The 23,899-nt window shown below is 36.9% G+C and overlaps 1 protein-coding gene across 35 annotated transcripts in view; it reads right to left on the minus strand.

Moving 5' to 3' along the window:
* PTPRD (protein tyrosine phosphatase receptor type D) overlaps nt 1-23,899 on the minus strand; it is a 1,391,241-nt gene that overhangs the window by 915,917 nt on the left and 451,425 nt on the right. For all 35 annotated transcript variants that reach the window (XM_075446987.1, XM_075446992.1, XM_075447021.1 and 32 more), the window contains one exon: nt 17,227-17,267. The gene's annotated coding sequence lies outside the window, so the exon portion shown is untranslated. The remainder of the gene's footprint in view (nt 1-17,226; nt 17,268-23,899) is intronic.

Here is a 23,899-nt window from a genome sequence, read left to right on the forward strand (position 1 = left end):
CCTACTGGAAGGAGAACCAGTCTAAGAGGTGAACAACTCATTTTTATCTTTAGGAGCTTTTTTCGAGCTTCCTTCCAGGCGGTTACTTCCAACTCAGTTGTGTCAAGTCTTGCTTTTGTGATGTTTTGTTGTTTGTGTTTTTGCTTTGGTGGGTTTTTGGTTTTGTTTTTCTTTTTTAACACATTACAAAATTACTTTATTTTTTTTAAAATGCCTAATTAAAAACAAAGAAAAGGAAGAGATGGTGTTATGTGTGCTCTAAAGGTAGTACAGACTGATACACAAGCAGCTGAATCTTCACAGCTGAGTCACAGGAGCTGCTGGTAAGATGAAAGTGGAACATCGGGAAGATCAAATTTTTAAGGTTTACTGTTATTACAGTCACATTTTTTTCCTATCACTGTTAATACAGAATATCACCATGTAATGTCCTAATCCAAAAGGTAAGAGTGTACCAGACAACCTAACAACTGATGCATTATACAGCTGTCTTGATAGTACAACTCCAGCAGGTGAGTATTTCTCATCCTCTTTTTCCCTTTAGATTAATTCTTTATTATGTCTGATGAATACAGGTTGTGTAGACGCTGTAGTAACTTAAATAACTGCGGTCACATGTCATAACAAACATAATACCATCTCTGCTTAGTACACTTTAGGAAAATAGTTGCAAAACACCATTATAATAGCTACCTGGGACAGGAACAACCTATTTACATCAACATCTCTAGGTGATTCAGGAAATATATGTTTTAATGCATCATAAAAAAATAGAATTAACAGGTTTTTGCTGTGGTTTTGGTGTTAAGAGTTCTTTTCAGCAAGTGAATATTCTTGCCCCACAATTGGGAGATGCTACACCACTACACTGCCACAATAGGCAAGTGCAAATTTATGGAATAAGATCAGTTCGACTTGGGGACAAATAGAAGAGACATCAGCCCCTTGTGATATCTGAAAATATGCCAAAACTGATCACATGCTGCACAGCACAACACATGAATAGTAGTGATTAATGGGATAGCTTCTGAGACTATGCATAATCTTTTTGCATCACCAATGCTCAACATATAAGCACTAAGCAGATACATAAACTCTAACCAAACAGAACTAGTGATGACTGCCTTGTGACTAGCATTAATGGACGTAACAAAAAGCAGAAATAAACATCAGAAGAATTAGAACTGGATCAGAGTGGGCAAGACAAAAACACTTCTGGGAGCCTTCAGCTTACAAAAATACCCTCTTCGCTAATTTGCAGTATGTCGGTATACTCTTCAGATTAACTTCAGTGCAAAAAAGGTGGTTATAACTTTCTCTCTTCAAAAACACCTCTCTCAAACTAGCCAATGCAATTCTTCTGTGTCCATGTCTGTGTGTGCTTGCACCCTTTTACCCTTAGGATATTCTGAACAAAGAGCTGCAGAACCGAGGTTTCAGACAGTTATCAAAACACAGTTAATTCTAACTCATGCAGGAGATAACCTTAATACACTTCCAGCCTGTGTAAGTCATAAAAATGCTAATTTTTCTGACCATTCAAAATCTAGTATTCTTAGTTTGTTAACTAACATTTTCTTTATTCAGTGAAAACCTCCTCCTTCTTCCTGTGGTAATCATGTGTGTACCTTTTAGTATTAAGCATTGTCTTTATGCTAATACATATGTTTACAGGCACAGCTGATAGAAAAGAATCTAGGTGGAATAGATCTTTGTAGTTTATTGTTCATGACTAACACCAAGCAGGAAGTAAGCTGTTGCTTTAACATAAAAACAATCTTTGGGCAATTAAGCCTTCTCTACTTTCTTCCAGGAGCGTTGCAAAGCTGTGGCACACTCCAAAGGAGGAAGCAAAGATTGATCAGAGCTTGTCTTCTCTTAGCTTGTGAGTGGCTACATCCATGTATTGACACAAAGTGCTCTTGTATTACAGTGCCTTTGAAATAGATCTTCAAACTCGGACTGACAGAGAAACAGGGCTCCTGTCTGCTTTTTTGTCAGCAATATTGTTTCTTGGTAACAGACGAGGCTGTCTGTTCATTTTGATTAGGCTTCCTACAACAAAATTGGGCTAAAAGATGTCACAGAATCATGGAATGGTAGGGGATGGAAGGGACCTCTGGGGATCATCTAGCCCAGCTGCCCTGCCAAAGAAGGGTCACCTAGAGCAGGCTGCAGAAGACCACGCCCAGGTGGGTCTTGAATATCTCCAGAGAAGGAGACTCCACAACCTCTCTGGGTAACCTGTTCCAGTGCTTTACCAGCCTCAGAGTGAAGAAGTTCTTCCTCATGTTCAGATGGAACTTCCTATGCTTCATTTTGTGCCCCTTGACCCTTGTCCTGTCATTGGGCACCACTGAAAAGAGCCTGGCCCCATCCTCCTGACACCCACCCTTAAGATATTTGTAGGCATTTATAAGGTCCCCTCTCAGCTTTCTCTTCTTCAGGCTGAACAAGCCCAGCTCCCTCAGCCTTTCGTCACAAGGGAGATGCTCCTATCCCCTAACCACCCTCGTAACCCTCTACTGGACTCTCTCCAGTAGTTCCTCATCTTTCTTGAGCTGGGGAGCCCAGAACTGGACACAGTACTCCAGATGAGGCCTCACTAAGGCGGAGTAGAGGGGGAGGATGTCCTCCCTGACCTGCTGGCCAAACTCTTCTTGATGCACCCCAGGATCCCATTGGCTTACTTGGCAACCAGGGCACACTGCTGGCTCATGGTTAACCCGTCATCCATCAGCACTCCCAGGTCCCTGTTGGGGAACCTGAGACTTCTATATCCAAAATTGAAGAACCTGACCAACAAAATGTATGTACTCAAGCTGGGCCAATAACATAACCACTAAAAATTGTAATAATTTGTACCTGCAATCATAATGCAATGACAAAAAGAGGCAATTTTTTATTATTTTTTTTAAAGTGGAAAAACAAGAGTTTTCTGATATCAAAGAAATCAATGAAAATGAAATTATCTAAAACAAGGTGAACTCTGAAATGTCAGAAACACAAGTGCATGGGAAGCTCATGCCTCCCTCATCTTCCGTCTTGTTCTGTTACATCATCTAAGACATTAGGATTTAGACTGGATATCTCTCCACTACAATAGCTAGTCCTGTATAAATGTAAACTAATAATAAACACCAGAGAACTAAGAAATGTGATTTCTACTTCCAAATCTGAGTTATAAAATTGAGGGAAAAATCTAAAATAGATCACCTAGAAGGAAGTAAATTATTTAAAATCTATGAAACATGAGAGAAACAGACGTTCTGAACAGTTAGTATTTGGTGAAATCCAAACTGCTAACAATTGTCTGAAACACTAACAACACTCTGTTTGTATTAAGTATTTCCTGGGAGAAGAACTGATTCTGATTTTTTCAGTGTTTACTGCACATAACTGAAGAAACAGGACAGAGTGGTACAGTAGCATAGTCACAGAACACTACATCTGATGAAATTAAGGTATCAGAAATCTTAGATCGATGTTATAAATCAGCATGATATTTAAGAATGAGATATGTACCTCTTAAGGCAATACTTACATCCAGACCATAATTTCCATTCTAGATACTTCAGAAAACTTTCTGACTATTTGCATGCTAATGTTTTTTCTTTTTTCTGGTAAAAAAAGGCTTTCATATCTCCTGACAGTCACGTGCAAATATCGGAATGATTAACTGCACATTTCAATAAAACAGAAGTTTTCTTGAGACCTTAAACTTTGTAATATAAATTATTCAAACATAAAAAGATACAATCTTCTATTTGTTTCCTTTAAAACAAATGTATAAATCAAAATATTCTATTGTAAAAATACTAAAGCTGTATATATATTTATTCAATAATATTTAGTGAAATTTGCCTTTTTTTCCCAAATTGCATAGGCTCAGAAAAATAATGTGTTTTCTGTTGAAATACTCAACAACAGAAAATTGATACATCATGATAAGCCTGATTGGTAATAGTCCATATTTAGTTAAATTATCTTTTTTTTGTGAAAAATATCCAGTGTGTTATATTGTCCCTGATATTTAATTCTCCTGTATTTTTATCATTAAGTCTATTATCTAATGAGGGGCAAAATGCTGGGTAGTGTAATGTTACCTCTAACATTTTTCTTTTTATTCCTAGGGACATTCACATATTTTGCTCATTATTGTTCTATGAAAATTCTTTGTATTCTGGTTGTTTGAGGAAATACCACATATTACATAAACTAGAAGATTTCCTTCACTGCTCTGGGAAGTCTAATATTTTAGCTCTTGGGCATTTAAGGCATTAAGGGAATTTTCGTGTTAGTAACGTGCAACAGATTCAGCCTTGCATAATTCAAAACAGCTTCACACCTGTTATGGCAAATGGTCCATGCAGGAACATTTGTTCTTCTTATCCATTCTTTCCCCTTCCTCACAGGTGATTTTTTTTCACCGTTTATTAGTGCTCTTTCCTTAGTTAATGGCGAAGGGCAAAGTGGCATCAACTGATTTTCACAAAACAATGACAAATTTTTAAGATCTGGAAAGTTCTGAAAAGGTAAATTTATCTACCAGTTTTTGCAACTAACTGATTTTCATGCTGTCTGTCTAACACCTTCATTCTTCACAAATGTCCAAGCCGGAAAATGTCTAAAGCCAAGTGTAGTCCCAGCACAACTGGGTTAGCAGGCTTGAATCTTAGGAGGTAGATCTTGTACATGATTATTTAGAGTGAAAAAATGTCTGATGAACTTCTAATTAGGGTTTACTGAGAGCATTGAAATTAAAATTTTGGCCTGAACAGTAAGAAAAAAGTATTCCTAAAAGGGTGTCCAGAAGTATATGAAACATCTTGAAGACTGGTCAAAACAGTACATGAAAATACAGTGATAAAAGACACAACCCTAAGCATAGGTTAGCAGACCTGAGAATTAACTTCTCCATTTTGTTTTTTGGAATGCGTGGCTTTCAAAAAAAGTCAGTAATGAATTAGGTATTATTCAGAACTAAAAATGTGTCAGAAAGCCATGAAATCTATTACTGCTCAGTGAGGGTATTTCGTATACTACTGCAGGGAACGGTCTTGTATTGAATGACATTGAACAGTGTCCTTCAGCATGCTCTTATATGTCTAACTACATGTAGCTATAAAGGAAATTCAGAAGTCAATCTAGTCTACTGTGAGTTATACTTCCTTTTCGCTCACTTCTTAAGTAAACTGCTCTACTTTAGATTTCTTGAAATCTTATCTGGAAATACGTCCAATTTAAAGAGAAGAAAAATATTATGGTTCAGAAATGTTCGCTGAGTGCAGCTATTAATTGAGTAAATAATATAATCAGCCAAGTCCACTTTCACTTAGCTCAGACATCTAAAAAAGGACTTTTTTGTTCTAAATTTTATGGATAATCCTTCTCTCAAACTCAAAGGGCTAAATCAGAAATCATGTAAGAAAGTGTAAATTTCATGTTAATGACTTGCTGTCATATAGACAAATCTGCAGAAAAAAATTTTAAAACGCCTTCTAATTTGCCTGCTGAAATAAGTGGAAAAAATATGTTATTAAACCTTTCCCAATTTCTCTTTGAATTTGGCCCTGTCTCAGGTTTGCACACCTGAATTCCATCATTATTTTTAGCATAAACATCTGAAAACAAGGAGATTTTCTAGAACACAGCTATCACTAAAAAAAAGGAATAAAAAAGAAGATGAAAAACAGTAAACTCCAGACCAATCAGTGAAACATTATTTGTAAGGGGGTACACTTGGAAAGATTCTGAAGTGCTTGGAGAAACACCTGGAAAAACACAGTTTGATTTAGGATTGCTACTCAGGCAGGGGAGTTCATGCTTAATTACACAAGATGCTTTGAAAATATTTCTATTATGACAGATAAGAGAAATTCTCCAGATTCTGTAAAATTACTCTTTCAAAATGCATCGAAAAGGTCTTATGCAGGAGTGGTTAATGTAAATAATACTTCATGTAGAAAGGTGACCAGAAATAATGTATATCCTAGGAGATATTTTATATCCTTCTTCTCTTTGAATTCCCCCACCAATATAATATTATGTAGCACAGGAAAGAGAAAGAAATAAATTATGGATTCTCTTCTACGTAGTCGCTTTCACTACTCTCCATTTTCAAATAGATCAGAAGTGAAGATAATATTCCAGGAGGAATTTGCATTTTAAATTGGTGGCAGAAATGGGAAAACTCTCCCTTTAAGTTAAAGAAAAATGTATAGGCAAATTAAAGCAAAACTTCCTTATCATTAGAAATTTCTGCTAGGGATTTAAATGTTCACATTTCTTTACATCAGCTCTTAATTCTATATTTTCTGGTGAGTTCATAGGGAAAAATTTTCTTCTGTGTTTATTTCTTCAAAGTTTGCTAAGCTTCTGTAGACCATAAAAGTAGTAAACCAACACTGTAATAACTTCCATTTCATGGGGACTTTTGTAGTACAGAGGGAACTGCAGAACTGAAGTTGCCTTATAATGCTGTCTGAATTAGTCCTTAAAATTCTGTTTCAGATCATAACCAATCCAAATTAGGAGTTATTACATTTCTAAATTTGTACAGGATCCAGCACAATAGTAGTTTATTCCTTAGAAGTAGGCATCCATTGTTTTTGACAGAGAAAAACTAAAAATGTTTACCTTTCCATTTGGCCTTAGATCAATCTTTCTCTCCTTCTTGCTTTTAAGGACTTCCACCTTGTCCTTCATGACAGCACAAATTTTAATCTTTTAACAAGTTTTCAAATTCTTTTGGGTGAGGTAGGTATTAGGACAACCTGCTAAAATGCAGGAAAGTCACGATGCATCATTATGCTAGTGTAATCAGAATGACAAGCCATGTTTCGTACAAGACAAATAGAAATTTAAAAGGAAAAACAACTCATTTAAAGAGGGGTAAAAAATGCATTTACATTAAAAATGCACTACTTTTTTAACAGAATTAGATTCTACTAGTGAGTCAGTGAAGAAGTTTTTGTTTTTCAGTCAGGGATTTTTACGTTCTCTTCATTCCTCTCAAACCACATGTCCCTGAAAGGAGAGCTCTTCTAGAGGAGTCTTCACTGTCAGACAAACTAATTCCAGCTGTACAGCACTGATTGATAATGCACAGTTAGCCCTCTGCATGTGCATTGAGATAAAGCAACTAAAAAAACATATTGTTTGCATACAAATGTACAAAATAGTATTGATCTGGTTAGAAACGCTGATATATTTCTATAACTGGAAAAAGGATTCAACAGAGAAATATAAAAAAAAATGTGCTTTTCCTCCATTTCTTTCAGATTTGATTTTGGAGAAAACTGAACAAACCCATAAAACTAGAAAATACTTTGTTTTAAAATTACTATTTACATTGCTAAGAAGTCACTGTGTTGATTGGTCACTTAATAATCATAACTGCAGGATGCATTTTAATATTTGGGTTTTGTTATAGTAAGTCAAAAATTCAAAGTTGAATTTTTGCTCCACCTCACTTTAGGAGGGAGGAAGGAAAAAGCATCTGAAATGTCAAATTACTTTATGAAGGTATAGAAAAGTTTTAGATTACTTACGAAATTCTTAAATAAGAGTTATATTTCTTTTAGTAACATTTTCTTTTTTTTTTTCTTTTTTGTTTGAAGGTGGCACATGGGGAAGCTGTCCACTTTCTGCCTGGTAGTTCATCCAAGAGTTTTTAGAATTAGTAGTCACATAATTTTTTTTACACAAAAATACACAAAATACTGCTAGGTTGCAGATTTCACAACCAAAAAGGTATAAAACACAAATAGGTAAGTGTTGATGAAACCTCTCTTAGTCTAAAAACACAATTCTGTGAACAAGGTAAGATCTAAGAATGAGATGGAAACATGTGGGGATCAACTCGAGACATAATAAAGATTTTCACAAAAGTTAATTTTCCAGAAATTTATTTGGAAAACTTTCCAGGTGACCAAACTATGTAAATGTCACAGGCATTTGTGGAGTTTTGGCAGTCTGTGGATGATGTAAATCTGACAGAACAAGTGTCTTCAAACTTTTGCAGGCCTTCTCACATTTTCAGTTCTTTTCTATTTAATTTTTCACCTTTTTCAGAGTCTGCCTTTTTGGGTTTTTTTTCTTCTTTTCCTCTTACATGTCTGTATGTGCCAGCAAGTCCTGTGTTCATTTTACCATTTCTTCAGAAATCTTAATGTAACCTCTCACACCTTTTTTCATCCTTTCTCTCCACTATACCTAATAAAGACATAAAAAACCTGTAGCCCTGTGCTACCCCAAAAGCAACTAAAACTGCTATTGTGAAAAATTGCTTTTATCAAACTGTTTATTTTTCCTCTTGGAGCTGTACCTTCTTCAGCAGCAATGTTTGTAATCAATGAAAACAGTGTTCTTTTAGGACTCTAAAGCAGAAGCACTTAGAACCTGCACCAGCACAGAGGAATCCACAAGGCACAAAGTCCTAGTGGGCTGCTGGGTGAGAAGAAGATGGGTGGAAACTTCATCAGTGTGGAAAGTTATGGAACTGAACTGCAGGTCTACAGTTCAGCAGAAAGCAGCCAAAAGCCTGGCTGAGAGGACAGGAGTTTCATTTACCAAGCATTTCTAGAGTAAAAGGCAAAGAAGGAGAAGAGAGGGTACACTTCTATTCTGCTGTCAGAGGGGCTGAGATCTGAGGAGATTCTTATCTGTCCCAAGAAAACAAAGGTAGGACTCACTGCTGACCTTTTCATTTACCATCCAAGAGAGCTGTGGTAAACCAGAGAGGGCTGAAGATCCTCGGAAACCTTTCCTTTCAGAAATTAAGAAACAAAGTGTTTATCTATTCTAAAAAAAAGCAGTATATTGTCATGGTTCCCAAAACACTATGATACTGACATTTTAAAGATTTTCCTACTGTTTTAAATTTATGTTGAGCTTACTTTAAGGTATATTGTGGAATTAAATGTATTCGCTAAACACAAAAAGCACCAAAAGAAAGAAAATTTGTAAGCAACCATCTAATGATCCTCTTTCTGAGCACCGTTCTATTCTAGTTCCTAAATTCCCCATGGTTTTCCCAAATTTACATACCCTAGAAATCTAGAATCCAGAAAGCTGGAATATACATTTTTCACATATTTTTAGGGCTTTAAAGAAATAAAATCAGGTAAAACTCTCTTCTTCAGTTCTTATTTTTCGGTTTCAAAATCTAATTCTTAAATGATTTTTGTTGCTAAGACTAATGCTTACTAACTACAATATTTTGTTTACTTAAAGCACAATAAGGTGTCGGTAGGACTAGATATTAAAAGATGGAGATACTGGAAAATACCTGTCATTGCTTTATTTAGTGAAAAAAAAAAGAAAGAAGAATGTGGCACAGGTCATGCTTTTTAGTTCTTTAAATGATTCATACTACTTTTATACCTCTTTCTCTTTTTTTTCCCTCCTAAAAATTACAATAGTCTTTAGCTTCACTGGCTTTTCTCTCCCAAAAGTAAATAAGTGGCGGGAATTATAATGAAACATATAAAAAGTTTTTAATTTCCAAAACCTATTAAAAAGCTGTCTCTAAAAAACGAAAAAGGTTTTGAAGTTCAAATGAAAGACAATATCTGAATAACACTAATCCCCAGGAGGATGCCATGGCACCTGCCAGACACTGTAAAGGTTTTATAAATGTTGTCTTCTGCAAAGTCGACTGCAAACATCATAAGGCCTTTGGTAAATATGTCTTTTTATTTGAGCAGAAATATTGAACTTCCTGCGATTATGATTATAGAGAAGATTATTTCAGAATTTTTAAAAAATATTTGATTAGTGGCTTCTCTCTTCTTCCTTGAGATAAAGTTTCAAATCACACACAGCGCTAAGTGTTTGAAAAAAGTCTTCCTTAGTAATAGAAGCCTGGCAAAACAATATATTTAGCAGTATTTATGAGTAAACATATAGAAACACTGAGGCTGGAAAAGAAAAAAATAATTTGGCTGCCTGATCCGCAACATCAGAATGAGCAGGCAAAATTATGCACTGTAGGAAAATAGTATTGTTGTTTATACTGCATAATGTAAAATACTTATCTCTGGCAGAAGCAAAATACCACATTTTATTTGTCTATAATTATCTAATGATAACTCTATCAAATTAATTTTATCTGATGATAGTTTCAAGTATAACGTTCATAGTGTTTCTTCTTTTTTTGAAGAACACCAAAATAAAAAACCTAACAAAAATCAGAAAAACAGCACAGACCTCAAAATAAGCAAAGTTAAAGAGTTTCAGTGAATTATATTAAGATACATGCTACGGTGCTTCATGGAAACATCATCATTGAAACAAAACTTCTACACTTAGATAATTTTGCCTACTTGCTGCTGTTATAATGATACAGTCAGGAAAGGGAACAATTTAAAACACTAATGTTTGGACAATGACAAGAACTATATTGCCTTACTTTTCTTCGTAATACTTTTCTAATTATTTCCCCTTTACTTTGCTTCGAACATGGAAAATACCACAGTGCAGACCTTCAAGTACCTTAGAGAATTTTTTTAATCCAGATAAAAGCATTTAAATTCTTCATCTGACCTCCTCATATCCAAACTTGAGAGAAACTTTTCTGTTAGTATAAAATTTACATGTTTGGATTTTTTGCCCTACCTAGCACTAAGACTGTCCGAAAACATTTGACTAGAAAAATTCTGAATATTAAAAAAGAAAGAGGGGGGTGGAAACTAGGAATCTTTGCTGCAGGTGAAACTTGCACTTGACTGCTGCCCTGGAGAATCAGACTAGACTGCAGCTTCCCTTTCCCAGACATGGCATAACAGCCATCTAAAGGTAACTCCTTCATCCCTTATTTACTGACCTCGGATATGAACCAGACACAAGTGCAGAGAAATATTGTGTCATTGTTCATCTTTACCTTTGTCTTCACAGAGAAAAAATGAAAATGGTATTTGCCTTAAAAGAAAATAATTTCTGTTAAGCTAGTTCAGAAACTTACCATCAGAACTGACCATGTTGTTTTACACAAAATTACGTATTACTGCCTTCACTCTATGAAAACTCTACAATGTTTTGCATCCTTTTTTAATGATCAAACAATTAACAGAGACTCTATGAAGCCATGGGAATGGTAAACATCGAGATCAGTCTCCTATACAAAGCTTACAACACCTGAAGTACCAAAACAGAAAAAGACCAAACCCAAATGTACTGCTTTCTTATTATTTTTAAAATATCAATTTGTTGTAAAGACTGCAAAACGAAAACAGACGTCTGAGGAAGAGCCATAAGAAGTTTACTCAATACATCAATAGATGTATTTTATACAGCAGAAACATACTGATGTGTATAATGAATTTAGTAGTACCTGACATCGTAAATTTCAGAGGATATTCTTGAGCTGGTTTCAGTTCTACCTTTCATGCACAACTTTTCCTGATGAAATGAAGAACTTGGTGAACAAATCATTTCCAAACAGGACAGCTAACTGGGATTTTTACATGGTCATCAGCAGATCATATGTAAATGAAAGCTATGCAGGAACTATGTTGTCCTTGTTGCAGTTAAAAAATCTCGTATCCTGGGGTAATGGTGACTGCTTATAGGCTGCTAAACATGGAGTTCACAAAAGTAGCACTATACTAAAATCTTGTGCTGAGTTGCCTACAATACATTACTAAGCATTTAGGAATGTGTGCCTCTTGGTTAATAAACTGGAGGTTGCCTGTTATTGCTTTTCAGAGAGGGAGGTTCCCACCCTGAAACCAAAAATATTACTCATTTCCATTTTAGATACCTTGGTTGCATCTATTTGTTGAGATCTCTTCAATGGGAGGTTTAATTTTTCTTTTTACAAAATGTAAATGGCCTTATTATCTTTTTTTTTTTTTTTTTAAGTTATTTTTGGCTATTTGATGTAAAAAAAAAGTGAGGTTATCTGATGTGGTCATGTAGGGCATATCACCTTTGGAATTTGTCTTTGAAAGGCTAACAAACCTTACTTTTGCCATTATGATAAACAGAAGGTTTTTGCACTGGACTAAATAAAAGGAAAACATCGCTAGTTTTTCAGGACCTTCCCAGACATAATAGAAATAATATGGGTTTGGGGTTTTATAGTATTTTTTTAATACTCGGGGGAAATAAGAAGTGATTTATAGGCAAAAATATAAATGTAGATGATTATTTTGGCTGAGTTTTTTTGGTAGCTTTAATCTGAACCATATGCTGCATAATTACTTTGTGAGACTATAAAATTGTCTTCAATTTATACCTATGTCATTTTTTCTTCTTGTGATATTTAGGTGAGATATAGATGTGTTTTACCAAATACCTCACAGTTTATCGTACATTTAAAGCTGAACTGTTCTCTTATCTCTTTTGTTTTCTGTTAGAAATAGCAATAATATCTTTCTAGTAATTTGGCTGTAATAAATTAAAAGGATTATAAATATATGCACAGAATATGTATGCAAAGAGACAGACACAGAACTGAAAAATATTAAAAACTCTGCAACCCCAAAGATTGCTGAAATTTACTTCATTTTATTGCTCAAAAAGTACATATACCAGACCTCAATTCAGAACTGATCAATTGAAGTAAAGATTTGAAAGAATTTTGCTGGAAATCACTTGAACATGATGGTGTCAATTCATGTCGACAATGAAAAACAGATTTATATATATATGTGTTAAAGTACTTCAGAGCCTAAAGAATGCAGTATTTTAGCTTGATAAGGTACAGATGCTGAAGCATGATGACACAACTACTGCTGTTATATGTTTTAGTTAATAATAATTATAATAGAATCTGATCAACACTTTTTTGGTGAGTAATGCAGATTTACTTACAGTGGTTCATTATGAAAAATCATGTTTTCACATGATTGTGTCAAAACTGTGAACACTGAAGTACTTCTAAGTTCTTCTTATGTGTAATAAATTTATTTCTAATCTATTTCCTTCATTCTTTTCTTTCATTAGTTTCCTTCAAGCTTATTTTAACAAACAAGATTTTTCGGAAGTATCAATCTCAAATTCAACTAGATAGCATCATTTTTATCCTGTATCTTTGGAACAGGCAGTGTGTCGCAAAGACAAGGAATAATCTCCAAATTATTACCTACATTGTACAATTTTATTTTATCAATTTGCTTAAATTTATTTTATGTTAACCACATATTGCATAATAATATTTGTAAAAACAGCTTTAAGCTTACGTGCAAATAAAGAACATAATTATTCTCCCTTGCAGCCAGACACTCCTGCTAGCTGTTCAGAAGAAAAGAAACAGGTGAAGAAGTTTTTAATTCAACATTTTAAAAAAGTTTACTTGACTTTGTACAATGATAAAGTCATATCAAAGAATAATAAAGCTGAAATGGGAAAGTTTCTGTCCTTTTGCACATTACTTGAAATCTTGCAGTCCTAATTTTTTTGAGATCTAGATTGATTTTATTATAAGAAACAACATATTTTATCATTATAATAAGGGGGATAAGCTTTTGAATAGACCAACAATTAGAAAACGTTCAGTGTCTACAAACTTTGAAAAAAGAACCCTTTTAAATCAATAAACAAAATAATTTTAATATTAAAAATGTAGCTGCTTCAGACATTATTCCTTAGAATTTTTCAGAGATCTACATTATCTGTTCGTCAAGTTTTAAGGGAGCTGCATACTAGTCTTACTGATCAAGCAAATATTCAAAGTAGATTTTAAACATTGGTCATTTGACAGGACACAGCAGCATCAGTTAAAAAATAAAATTCAGCTTTTCCATTTTTATTTCTCCAGAAAAACACATGTTTTGGTTTTTGAAAGGAAGCTCAGCATCCTATTCTACCATATTCTAAACTCATTCTTTTTTGAAGCATTCTTGCTAAGTTTAGAGACTTTTTTAATGCTTTAATGAAAAACATTTTTATTTTATTAAGGTGCTTTGCATTTCAGTGCACTACAGGATTAACGTGGTGAACTACAATTTTGCAAAGATTATTATACAACTTCTGTTGACAGAATGTTGACTTAACTCTATAATCTGAATTTACTGTGAAAACCTGTTTATTCTAATGATGATTCCGCTGGCATGAAACAGTAACCTGCAAACTGGTGAATGTATTCTTAGGTACTGCCAAAAGCAGGAGACATGACACTTAGGGTCATGGTTTAGTGATGGACTTGACAGTGTTAGGTTAACAGTTGGACTCGATGATCTTAAGGGTCTTTTCCAATCTAAATGATTCTGTGATTCTGTTCTATGATTCCATGAATATAATCATAGTACATATCTGGAATGGGTAAAATGTAGTGATGCAGAAGTATTCTATTGTATTTGGAATCAAAATACTGATTTTAGGACATAACACTCATATTTTCCTGTTCACTATCTCTTTTTCCTCCTATTTTTCCTCCTAGTTTGCCAGAAATGTCTTGCTAGTGTTACTTGCAATCATATGAAATAAACTGCATCCTCAGAGTCTTCTTTCTGAAAATATCTTCATTTCTGAAAAGATCAGTTATCATAGAATCATAGAATCATAGAAAGTTTTGGGATCGGAAGGGACCCCTAGAGGTCATCCAGTCCAACCCCCCCGCAGTAAGCAGGGACACTGCTAACTAGATCAGGTTGCTCAGAGCCCTGTCCAACCTGGTCTGGAATGTTTCCAAGGACGGGGCCTCCACTACCTCTCTGGGCAACCCGTTCCAGTGTTTCACCACCCTCATTGTAAAGAATTTCTTCCTTATATCTAGCCGAAACCTACCCTGTTTTAGTTTAAAACCATTACCCCTCGTCCTGTCACCGTTATCTCTACTAAAAAGATTGTCCCCATCTTTCCTATAGGCTCCTTTTAAGTACTGAAATGCTGCAATCAGGTCTCCCCGCAGCCTTCTCTTCTCCAGGCTGAACAAGCCCAGCTCTCTCAGCCTGTCCTCATAGGAGAGCTGCTCCAGCTCTTGGATCATTTTTGTAGCCCTCCTTTGGACCCGCTCCAACAGTTCCATGTCCTTCTTGTGCTGAGGGCTCCAGAGCTGAATGCAGTACTCCAGGTGAGGTCTCAACAGAGCAGAGTAGAGGGGCAGAATCACCCCTCTCAACCTGCTGGCCACGCTTCTCTTGATGCAGCTCAGGACACGGTTGGCCCTCTGGGCTGCCAGTGCACATTGCCTGCTCATGTCCAGCCTACAAGTTATCCTTGTAGCTTCTAAATTTGAGGTTCAAACTTTGTTTACGAATGCTTGCATTTTGGCAATGTAATAACTTTGAGGAAGTAAAATTGCATTTTCCCTTCTTCGCTTGGTTCATCCCATTAGCATTTTATCTCTGCCCATCTAGTGAAAACATCTTGAGGCATTATCAGAATCCAACTGTGAGTAGTAAAGAATAACTTCAGAACAAAAAGACATCCGTGAATCAAGTACAATACTGATATCTCAGTAGGCCTGAAAGCAGCCTAGCTCCGAAACCGAAGGTTTTATGCCAGATGCCTCTTAGAGTGCCCCGCAAATGTGACTGGAAGTATAATATACTCTCACAAATAGGTCGAAGGAAGGCAAAAATGAAACTCACTAATTAAGGTAATAAAAATTTATGTTCAAGCAGTGAGATGATGAAAATTAATACTACTCTCCTGAGTGGAATGGAACTGTGACAACTGAAATGAATTGAAGATATACCTCCAGTGATTTCAGTGGCTGTAGGAGATTGCTTTTATATTTGGGGAAAGGAAAGATTTGCTTCCCTGGCTAGAGAACTTCTGTTTCTTTAGGGACTGGGGTTAGTCTTTGGTCTAAAATCCAAGTCCTAAACTCATCAAACCAAAGGCAAAATTCAAAAAGTACTCATGTTCTCTTGCATAAGTGCAGGTTTATGGTAACTTTACATTTTCCACTCAAACACACTTTGTGGTATCTTTAAGAGACAGAAATACAGATTAACAAGCCAGTATTGTAATGTGACATCATACCACTTGGAAATCAGTATTACTTATGTTGCACTAATTTTGCTGTTGAATGCCAGCTTGACAACTTCTTAACTCATCAGAGACTTGACGTAGCAAAGACTTTGCTGCTAGTCATTTCCTCATTACCAAGCAGTTAACTGTTCATTTCTGCTCAAGCTATGTCATTGAGTCAGTGGCACTTGAACCTGCTGCTATTGGGATAAAATAAAACAATACAGAATGTGTACATGAAAAACGCTTCGGTTTTAAAGCTCATTAGGTACGCTATGTGAGAGAGAGACATAAATTTTATATTAGCATTATGTATATTTTTTAAAATAAAGAGCAACCCTCCAAGACCTACAGAGAAGTTAAACATTTCATTCATAGAGAAAGTCCAGTGATTAATATCTAAACACATAAAAATATGGCCTTTATATATGGAAGATGTACGTCAATGAAAAGACACGGATAAGTGTACTGTATCACTTGCTTTGTTTCTTTGTTTTTTTTATAAGAATAGCTCGTCTTCCTTCAGGTTTCTTTTCTAGAGGAACATTACCTGAAGGAATAAAATCACCTAGGATGTTTCTCTATTCACAAAATTTTAGGAGATCATAAGAAAAATAGCTGCTTAAATATTTGATGCTATGCACTCAAAAGAATCATAGAATCATTAAGGTTGGAAAAGAACTCTAAGAGCATCAAGTCCAACCATCCACCCAACACCACCATGCCTACTAAACCATGTCGTGAAGTGCCATGTCTACAGGTTTTTTAAACACCTCCAGGGATGGTGACTCCACCACTTCCCTGGGAAGCCTGTTCCAACATCTGGCTACTCTTTCAGTAAAGAAATTTTTCCTAATATCCAATCTAAACCTCCCCTGATGCAACTTGAGGTTGTTGCCTCTCATCCTACTGCTAGTTCCTTGGGAGAAGAGACCAACACCTATCTCACTACAACCTCCTTTCAGATAGTTGTAGAGAGCAATAAGCTCCCCACTCAGCCTCCTCCTCTCCAGACTAAACAGCCCCATCTCCCTCAGCTGCTCCCCATAAGACTTGTTCTCTAGACCCCTAACCAGCCTTATTGCTCTTCTCTGGATGTGTCACTTAGGAAAAGCTCCTAAATAAATCAAGGTGAAGTCTGAATAGACAGTGCAGGATTTGGTAAACAGGACTCAGTGGGAGTGACATACCTTTTTTAATAGTCACGGAAAGCAGATTCATATAACTGAAACTCAAGACACAGTACCCAGTTATTATTTTTATGATGAAAAAATTTCTAGGACAAGGAAATTTTTAACTTACTCTTCTCCACGGCACATCCTGTTGTGTCTCAGGATAGAGATCTGAAAAAAACAAAAAAGTATTTTATACTGTTGGTTGTAACTGTCATTGTCAAATACAATAGGTTTATGCATACACAGATTTATGTTTGTTGATAGGAATAGTCAAAAAGAACTATAACTCATAAACATTGCAATACCTGATACATATCTGAAAAAAGCAATTAGCAACAAAAGTGGAAATACATTTCTGCAGTTCTTTCTTTCCTCTTTTTCAATACATCTGATGTTTCTGGATTTTCTTACAAGTCTTGTTATAAATTTCAAATCATATCAGAGAAGATGTTTAATAGCAATTTTCAAAAATGCATTTTTATATGTTGTCATAAGTGAAAGTCTAAAATGATGCACAATTCAATATATGTTCTATGAGTCGCTGTTTCCAAATACATACCTTTGTAATTCTTGAAACATTTTTTCAGGCTTAAATAGCTTTACAGATTTGAATGACATTTAAAGACGAAGTCAAATAAAAACTCTGTAATGTAAAGGACTTAAACACACTCTGCAGGGCTGTATGAAACATTCTATTAAATATTATAAATTGTCTCAGGGTTTTTTGTACTTATTTTGGGAAAAGTAAGACTCTAGTAATAATAATTAGATAATACTAACCAGAGTAGGCTATGAACATTAATTTCATTGTTTCTACATTTGAGCCCTTGATATTGTTGCAGCAAAACTTCAATATGCCATTGCAAAACTCCACAATATTCCATAATACAGGATGAAAGCTTAATCAGTTTGATTTGGGAATTGGCATCTTATTCATCAGTGATTTGACCACATGTAATATCTATGCTAACATTTCTAACGTGCAGATCTTAAGACCTTCATGCATTGAAGACAGAAATGTTCAAAAGCATTATTCATCAAATTTCCTCACCTTTTTTTTTCTGTCAGTACAGGTGTTTATGCACCCCAGCATGAAATCTATATGCGCAATAGTCATAGAAGTATTCCAAGGGCTTCCATTCAGAAAAATCTAGTGTTGTTACAAGTGTGAAATATTTAAGGGCTGCAAAGTCTAAGAATAACAACGGATATTATTAGGAGGCTGAAATCTGCCATATCAGTAGAGAAAGATCTTAGTTTTATCCCTGCAATAATTAGAAATGCTGGATCTTAAGTGTCCAAACAGGAGAAGATTGATTGCTTACAGGAAAGATATTTTACTTTATGGGGATGGAAGAGGAAACTTTTCTTAGGCAATTTGACTGTATAAATAATGAATACTTGAAAGTGATCTGGCATCAAGATATTTCAAATACATTATTGGTAAAATGGACAAGTGGGCAGAAAGAAGAAGTAACAACTGCAGTCAGGATTTACATCAGAGATAACCTATCGTCAGTTCATAGCATGACCTACTACACAGCTTATTACTGCTCTAGACATGCAGCTGTTGGCCTAAACAGTTACTGACAATTCCAGTTCCTCTTCCAAAAAAAAAACACCGAAACACACAACAAAAGCAAACAAGCAATCAAGCAAACAAACAAAAATCAACCAGATCTAACGAAGGACTCAGAATGCACAATTTTATTCCAGTTTGTGTTCAGGTTAGTTGGGCTTTGAATTTATTTACTTCAGAAGCTGAATTACACTCCTGCAAGTTATTCACACTTTTAAACTTTGCAAGGTTAAAGTTGTAATTAGCAGTGACCTTAATGAAAATTATTACTTTCCTCCTTTTGAACCTAATGGAATAATCTAGACACTCTGAAAGACTTCTACTGCTCACCTTTAAGATAAGTGACTGATCTTGTCACTTGTCAGATTTGTTGAAGTGTTTCAAGCAGGGTTTACTGATCAATATCTGTATAGAGGATACGAGAAAGAGTACATCACGTTCTGCAAGAACTCTATAACTGATTTGGGAAGGGGAGGGCATATCTTTGGAGTGAAAGGAAAGGCTATTGAATTCTTTAGATTCAATAGTGCATGCACTTGTTTTAAGCATGGAATCTGTAAGGACCAGTGAAAGCATATAGGCCTCTTTCAAAGTGTCTAAATCATAACATCTTAAAGAAAAAAAAATAAAAAATTGGAAGAAAGTAAAAGTTTCTTTCACTATGCAAATACCTAACTTCAGGATGTCATTCTCAGGATAATAAATATGCAAAAGAGCACCAAGCACTTACTCTTGAATACAGGCAAACCACTCATGTCCAGGGATGACACCTCACCACATTGGTGTATGTTTGGCAGCTAAATGACGTAGAACCATAGAATCATTAAGGTTGCAAAAGACCTCAAAGATCATCTAGTCCAACCTTTAACCCATTGCCACCATGCCTGTTAAATCATGCCCTGAAGTGCCACACCTACACCTTTTTTGAACACCTCCAGGGATGGTGACTCCACCACTTCCCTGGGAAACGTATTCCAATGTCTGACCACTCTTTCAGTAAAGAAATTTTTCCTAATATCCAATCTAAACATCCCCTGACGCAACATGAGGCCATTGTCTCTCATCCTATCGCTAGTTACTTGGGAGAAGAGGCCAACACTCACCTCGCTAAAACCTCCTTTCAGGTAGTTGTAGAAAGCGATGAGGTCCCCTCCTCAGCCTTCTGTTCTCCAGACTAAACAATCCCAGTTCCCTCAGCCACAACTCATAAGACTTGTGCTCTAGACCCCTCACCAGCCTCGTTGCCCTTCTCTAGACATGCTCCAGCAACTCCATGTCTTTCTTGTAGTGAGGGGCCCAAAACTGTACACAATACTTGAGGTGCTGCCTCACCAGTGCCGAGTACAGGAGCATGATCACCTCCCTACTCCTGCTGGCCACACTATTCCTGATACAAGCCAGGATATTGTTGGCCTTCTTGTCCACATGGGCACACTGCTGGCTCATATTCTCCTGATTGTCAACCAACACTGCAAGGTCCTTTTCCGCCGGGCAACTTTCCAGCCACTCCTCCCCAAGCCTGTAGCATTGCATGGGGTTGTTGTGACCCAAGTGCAGGACCCGGCATTTGGCCTTGTTGAATCTCATACAGATGGCCTCAGCCCATTGATCCAATCTGTGCAGGTCACTCTGTATATCCTTCCTACCCTCAAGCAGATCAACACTCCCACCCAACTTGGTGTCATCTGCAATCTTACTGAGGAAGCACTCAATCCTCTCATCCAGATCATTGATAAAGATGTTAAACAAGACCAGACCCAAAACTGAGCTGTGGGGAACACCACTCGTGACTGGCCACCAGCTGGATTTAACTCCGTTCACCACCACGCTCTGCACTCAGCCATTCAGTGAGTTCTTTATCTAGTAGAGAGTACATCCATCCAAACCATGGACAGCTAGTTTCTCCAGGAGGAGGCTGTGGGGAACAATGTCAAAGGACTTACTAAAGTCGAGGTAGACACCATCCACAGCCTTTCCCTCATCCACTAGGTGGGTCACCTTGTCATAGAAGGAGATCAGGTTTGTCAAGCAGGACCTGCCTGTCATGAACCCATGCTGGCTGGGCCTGATCCACTGGTTGTCCTTCACACGCCCGGTGAGCGCATTCAGGATAAATCGCTCCATAATCTTGCCCGGCACCGAAGTCAGGCTGACAGGCCTGTAGCTCCTGGGATCCTCCTTCCGACCCTTCTTGTAGATGGGTGTTACATTGGTGATCCTCCAGTCATGAGGGACCTCCTCTATTAGCCAGGACTGCTGATAAATGATGGAGAGTGTCTTGGCCAACTCCTCTGCCAGTTCCTTCAGCACTCTTGGGTGGATCCCATCCATCCCTGCAGACTTCTAAGCATCCAGGTGGCATAGCAGGCCGTTAACTGTTTCCTCCTGGTTTATGGGAGGTTTGTTCCGCTCTCCTTCCTTTTCCAGCATTGAGGGCTGACGACCGTGGGGATAACCAGTCTGACTATTAAAAACTGAGGCGAAGAAGGCATTAAGGACCTCAGCCTTTTCCTCATCCTTGTTGGCAATATTGCCCCTCACATGCAGAAAGGGATGGAGACTCTCCTTGGCCGTCTCTTTGTTGTTGATGTATTTGTAAAAACATTTCTTATTGTACCCCACAACAGTGGCCAGCCTGAGTTCTAGCTCGGCTTTTGCCTTTCTAATTTCCTCTCTGCATGACCTAACCAGACCCCTGTACTCCTCTTGAGTCACCTGACCTTTCTTCCATAGGTTGTAGACCGTCTTTTTTTTTCAGAGTCCCAACAAGAGCTCCCTGTTCAGCTAGGCCAGTCGTCTTCCCCATCAGTTCATCTTGCGGCACATGGGGACAGGCTGCGCCTGTGCATGTAAGACTTCCTCCTTGAAGAATGTCCAGCCTTCTTGGACCCATTTGCCCTTCAGGACTCTCTCCCAGGGGACTCTCTCAACTAGCGTCCTGAACAGGCCAAAGTCTGCCCTCTGAAAGTCCATGGTCATGGTTTTGCTGGCCCCTCTGTTAACTTCACTTCTAACCGAGAACTCTGTCATTTCATGGTCACTAAGCCCAAGACAGCCTCTGACTGCCACATCCCCCAGCAGTCCTTCTCTGTTAGTAAACAGCAGGTCTAGCAAGGCACCTCCCCTGGTAGGCTCACTTACCAGCTGCATCAGGAAGTTACCTTCCACACACTCCAGGAACCTCCTAGACTGCTTCCTCTCTGCTGGGTTGGATTTCCAGCAGGCGTCTGGTAAGTTAAAGTTCTCCACTAGAACAAGGGCTAGCAATTGTGAGACTTCTGCCAGCCCCTTGCAGAAAACTTCATCTACCTCTTCATCCTGACTGGATGGTCTATAACAGACCCCCAGCAGGACGTCTGCCTTGTTGGCTTTCCCCTTCATCTTTACCACTCTCCCCCAAGCCTGTAGTTTGTTACATATTTCCTCACAAAACAGAGGAACCAACCCGTTTCTCAGAACATTAACTTTTCTATTGTGTTGCATTATAGTTTTAAATCAGAGGTACTAGGCAATAGTCCCTCCAGATGACTTAGGAATTCACTTCCAAGGATAGTCAAACCTCATCTCCTCCATGTCAGTCTTCCTAGACCTGAAACTAAATTAATCCTCCCACCCAGCTCATCTGACCCAACATCAAATTATGATTGAGCTACTTCATACTTCTGCTGGTTTCATGATGTGTGGAACTAGGAAAAAAGGACATTGTAGCTTTGTTCTTCAAAGAACTCTCAGTATTTTTGATGATCATTGTATCTGTGGTAAGAAAAAGTATTATCTTTGAATAACAGGCTTGTCATGCTCCGAACTCCAAAGTCTGTTCCTTACTCATCTTATGCCCATGATTTATATCAAGTAGAAAAGGAAAAAGCTTTTCTGGACAGTATATTGCTGTCCCCAGGCACAGTTTTATCTGGGTTTGTTTTATGCTTTTTGTTGATTATCTTATTAAAGATGTCTAAGCCCTAAGATTTTTGAAAGTGACATCAGTACTTTTACTGTAGATTTGCCAAAAGAGCTTATCATCTAACTCTCATCAATGTAATTTCTAAAAGCACCTGTGTAGGTTAGGTGTTCAGCTGCTTTTCCAAGCATGTTAATTTCTTTGAAAATACAGTCTGCAAGACTTATTGCAGTTCAAAATTGAAGAGGTGTTGCCGTGACTAAACAGATGTTAATGACATCAACAGCTATTCTGAGATTTATTATGGAGGTATCTTAATCAAAAGCATCTGATCCTTCTTTTGGGACTAGGACTGATGGGAGACTTATGGTCTTGCTATTGCAGTTCTCATGAAGTGTGTGGGAATATCACTTCCATGGCTATAAAGTCACTGAGTAAACATTAGCTTTATTTATGGAACGACATTTCTTAATAAAATTGCAGCTGGAGGCCTTTAAACTAGATCTGACTGTTGTATACTTACTTGTGCCAACTGTGAAGTGTCAGTCAGTAGTATGAAATATTTATTATCTGAGGCAAACAGTGATGAAGTGGAAAGAAAAAACAACCTGTCTCTATCAAAATTAAACCTCTCTTGAAAATACAGTCAATTACTGTCAAAAGACTTAATGTATTTAAACTTTAATGTATGAATATTTGCCTTTTATTGATTCATTATGAATTTAAAGCTAAGCAAATGTGCAGTATTTCAGTTTCTTGATTGCCTTTAAGGATCTTTGCAAAGGCCAGTTAGCTACGGAATACCTAATTCCTTGCAATGGCTTGTCAATAATAGGTAAATACACACACTGTAAAAGTAAGAGGGTTCAGGACAGAGACGATAAACTGAAGAGTTATTTCATGTACCAAAATCTTTCTACAAGGGGACAATGAAGTGGTATCAACAGATAAAATGCACAGCTTACAAATACCCACATAACGAAAAGAAACAGAAAAGCATTATCCAAGACATGGGTCCATAAACACATTATTAATTCATAGCAGAGTTAAAAAAGAGGAAAATATATTCAAAGTGCTATCTTGGGATATCATCCAGAAATCTTCATTGTATCACGGGTAATTGCATATCTTTGTAAGTGACTTTCCTTATATAACACAGTACACAGGAGAGCAGATTTTGATTTCTTAAATACTGTCTTGCTGAATTTTGAAGTAGGACTGAAATGAATTGCTTCTAGTCACAGCATATTAATCTCCAAAATCCTCCTCATGTGTTACCACTAAATGATAATTTTGGAATATTAATAGATCTTTGGAAGC

Source organism: Opisthocomus hoazin, chromosome Z (genome assembly GCF_030867145.1).
Source record: "Opisthocomus hoazin isolate bOpiHoa1 chromosome Z, bOpiHoa1.hap1, whole genome shotgun sequence".
NCBI classification, from domain to species: Eukaryota; Metazoa; Chordata; class Aves; order Opisthocomiformes; family Opisthocomidae; genus Opisthocomus; species Opisthocomus hoazin.